Source organism: Leuciscus leuciscus (assembly GCF_965113295.1).
Source record: "Leuciscus leuciscus genome assembly, chromosome: 18".
Lineage (NCBI taxonomy): Eukaryota > Metazoa > Chordata > Actinopteri > Cypriniformes > Leuciscidae > Leuciscus > Leuciscus leuciscus.
In genome coordinates this window covers 2,819,758-2,824,261 of record NC_138742.1, presented here as the reverse complement: position 1 = coordinate 2,824,261, position 4,504 = coordinate 2,819,758, and positions in this window count along the sequence as shown.

The following is a 4,504-nucleotide window of genomic DNA, read 5'->3' as shown; positions in this document are numbered from 1 at the left end:
GGATGTAGCACTGTCTGATCATTTCTGTATTTTCTTTGATATATTGATCTCTCCTGCCACTGAAGCTAGATCTGAGTCTGTCAAGAAGAGATGCTTAAATGAGAACACTAGTGTACTATTTATGAAGGCTATATCCTTAACACCAAGCATATCTGCTGACTCTGTTGATTTTCTCCTTGATTCTTTTAACTCAAAAGTTAAAGGTGTAATTGATGATATTGCTCCTGTGAAAGTCAGGAAGAAGAGTGGTAGACAAAAAGCACCTTGGAGAAACTCAACAGCAGTGCAAAATATGAAAAGACAATACAGAAAAGCAGAGCGCATGTGGCGGAAGACAAAACTTGTAGTCCATTATAACATCTACAAAGACAGCCTGCATGCTTTCAATATGGAACTAGGCAAAGCTAGACAGACTTTCTTCTCAAATATTATAAACAGCAATTTAAACAACACACGCACTCTTTTTGCTACTGTAGAGAGACTGACAAACCCCCCAAGCCAGATTCCCAGTGAAATGCTCTCAGACAGCAAGTGCAGTGAGTTTGCTTCCTTCTTCTCTGAGAAAATCAATAATATCAGAGAGGTGATCAGCACATCCTTGAGTTGCACTGGGGTCAGACAGATCAGACCACCTGAGAAAGTAGTTACTATGTCTGACTTCAAAGAAATTGATGGCAAAATTTGGGTAGAAACCGTACAACACCTTAAAACATCAACATGCGCTCTTGACACACTTCCCACATCTTTTTTCAAAAGTGTGCTAAACAGTTTAGAAGCAGATCTTCTAGAAGTGGTAAATGCCTCACTTCTCTCTGGGAGTTTTCCAAACTCCCTGAAAACTGCAGTTGTCAAGCCCCTCCTGAAAAAGAACAATCTGGATAAGACCATATTAAGCAACTATAGACCGATCTCAAATCTTCCTTTCATAGATCATAGAAAAAGTTATCTTCAATCAGCTGAACAAATTCTTAAGCTCAAATGGATACTTTGACAATTTTCAATCTGGTTTCCGACCGCACCACTGCACAGAGACAGCGCTCATAAAGATAATAAACGATATTCGCTTAAATACTGATTCAGTGCTGGTACTACTCGACCTCAGTGCTGCATTTGACACTGTCAATCATAACATACTTCTTGACAGGCTGGAAAACTGGGTGGGGCTTTCTGGGATAGTCCTAAAATGGTTCAGGTCATACTTAGATGGGAGAGGTTATTATGTGAGTATAGGAGACCATAAGTCTGAGTGGACATCCATGACATGCGGAGTCCCTCAAGGCTCAATTCTTGCGCCACTCCTGTTCAACCTGTATATGCTCCCAATGAGCCAAATAATGAGAAACAACCAAATTGCTTACCACAGCTATGCAGACGACACACAGCTGTACTTAGCCCTATCGCCCAACGATTACAGCCCCATTAGCCGCGTTTCCACTGTCGGGCCAGTGCGAGCCAGGGCTTTAAACGGGCCGTGCCGGGCTAATAGCCTCGGGCCTGTGTTTCCACTGTTGGGCCAGTGCGAGCCAGGGCTTTAAACGGGCCGTGCCGGGCTAATAGCCTCGGGCCTGTGTTTCCACAGTCGGGCCAGTGCGAGCCAGGGCTTTAAACGGGCCGTGCCGGGCTAATAGCCTCGGGCCTGTGTTTCCACTGTTGGGCCAGTGCGAGCCAGGGCTTTAAACGGGCCGTGCCGGGCTAATAGCCTCGGGCCTGTGTTTCCACTGTTGGGCCAGTGCGAGCCAGGGCTTTAAACGGGCCGTGCCGGGCTAATAGCCTCGGGCCTGTGTTTCCACTGTTGGGCCAGAAGCTCCACAGCGCTTCACTAAAACACGCCCGTAACACGCCTCTCTGGAACAACGTCACACTAATCCATCATTTCACCAACAAATGGAAGTTTTATCAGAAAACTAATCAGAAATCACTGGAAACCGCGTTGAAAACAAACATGATAAAAGCGGCCGTTTGCTGGCATTTCTGTTGTTTACTTGAATATTTAAAACCCAAGCATCGATGTTTTACCACAGGTTTACAATAAAAAGTGATACATTGATCATAATGAATTAATTTATGTCAAAATTGCACATTAGTCACTCAGAAATAAATTACCGTTAGGTCTATTTCACAAAAGAAAGAGGAGGTAGAGGACACACTTACTTCTTCAGTCGCGTCTGTTACTGTTTATCTGGTAGTTACAGGACATATTTACATCACATTTAGAAAGAATGATAATTTCTACAAATATATGCCACCAGAAATACGACCTGAGGAGCTTTAGCACTCTCTCGACTCCCATACAGATATTTTCAGTCAGAGAAACAGAGGAAGCTCCCGAAAAAAAAGTTGCTTTATTTTATGATAGTCCGGTATAAAGAGACGAGACGTAGGCTACTGACAGATACAATAAAACATGACTGTGATAGCCTTTATGATTGGTCTGATTTCTTCAAGCGTTCACTATGTTTTTTTACTATGCGTATCTTCAAGTGTTTACTATGTTTACTATGGTAATGGTTAGCGCGCATAGTCTTTTGCATCACAAACACAAGGCATTCAAACATGAACGCGAGTTAAATTATTTTAAAAGTCTTTAATGCTGACAGAATCATCCGGCGCTGCCGTCTCCCGACTCAGGTGAACTCTGGACTCTGTTCGTAACCACTCCTCTAGCCCGAGCTGGCCCGCTTTGGCCCAAGGTATTCGACGGGCCAGAAATCCTGGCCGTTGGCCCCGAGTAAGCCCCGATCAAGCCCCGGAAGTGACAGTGGAAACGCGACTGGCCCTGGCACGCTCTAGCACGACCCGGCCCTGGCCCGACAGTGGAAACGCGGCTATTGACTCCTTGTGTCGATGCATTGACGAAGTCAACAGTTGGATGTGTCAAAACTTTCTTCAGTTAAACAAAGACAAAACTGAAGTCATTACGTTTGGAAACAAAGATGAAGTTCTCAAGGTGAACGCATACCTTCACTCTAGGGGACAAACAACTAAAAATCAAGTCAGGAATCTTGGTGTGACACTAGAGTCAGACCTTAGTTTCAGTAGTCATGTCAAAGCAATAACTAAATCAGCATACTATCATCTGAAAAATATTGCAAGAATTAGATGCTTTGTTTCCAGACAAGACTTAGAGAAACTTGTGCATGCTTTCATCACCAGCAGGGTGGATTATTGTAATGGACTCCTCACTGGCCTTCCCAAAAAGACCATAAGACAGTTGCAGCTCATACAGAACGCTGCCGCTAGGATTCTGAGCAGAACCAGAAAATATGAACATATCACACCAGTCCTCAGGTCTTTACACTGGCTCCCAGTTAGATTTAGGATTGATTTCAAAGTATTATTACTGGTATATAAATCATTCAATGGCCTAGGACCTCAATACATTGCAGATATGCTCACTGAATATAAACCCAACAGATCACTCAGATCATTAGGATCATATCAGCTAGAAATACCAAGGGTTCATTCTAAACATGGCGAGTCTGCTTTTAGCTATTATGCTGGAACCAGCTTCCAGAAGAGATCAGATGTGCTCCTACAGTGGTCACATTCAAATCCAGACTCAAAACACTTCTGTTTAGCTGTGCATTTACTGAATGAGCACTGTGCCGCTGTTCGTCCGACTGTACTGTACTGTATTTTATTTTTCTAAACTGTTTTAATTATTCTTATTTCTTTTAATTATTTTAATTTCTCCTATGTAAAGCACTTTGAATTGCCATTGCAAATGTGCTATATAAATAAACTTGCCTTGCCTTGCCTAAATATGTACAAGTCCTACTCAAGTGGATCTAAAAAACACTCATAAGTTCAATTAATTGCATTAAATTTAAACAATAATACAGTTCATTTAATTGTGAATAACATGCTGTGTGTCTGAAAAGATCATATTCAGTTTGCACTGAAGTATATTATTTTAAAGTATGCTATTCATATTATTAAAATGCATAAAATCTGAGCCTTTATGCTTTGCAACATCTATTTAGCAACTTTTAGCAAGTTTTTGTAAGGGCCTTTTGTATTAATGTTTGCATTAATGTCTGTGTTATGCTTCATTCATAATGAACTCAGATGATGAATAAACAATATGAATGTGAATGATCATATCTCTGTCCGTGTGTGTTCGCGTGTGTGCGTGTGTGTGTGTGTGTGTGTGTGTTCGCGTGTGTGTTCGCGTGTGTGTGTTCACAGAAACAGCTTTGATCTTAGAGGAACACAGAATCACACCATGTTCTGACCGTCACCACAAACACACACGACATGAAACGCTCTCGAGTCACTTACCAATAAACATTTTCCACATTAAGTTTTGCCAGCACACACACACACACACACACACACACACACACACACACACACATATTGAGAGTTTCCTGCCGACGGAAACTCATATTATATACTGATATGTATTACGTCTAAAGTGTCTTAAACGTTTCTATCTATCTATCTATCTATCTATCTATCTATCTATCTATCTATCTATCTATCTGTCTGTCTATCTATCTGT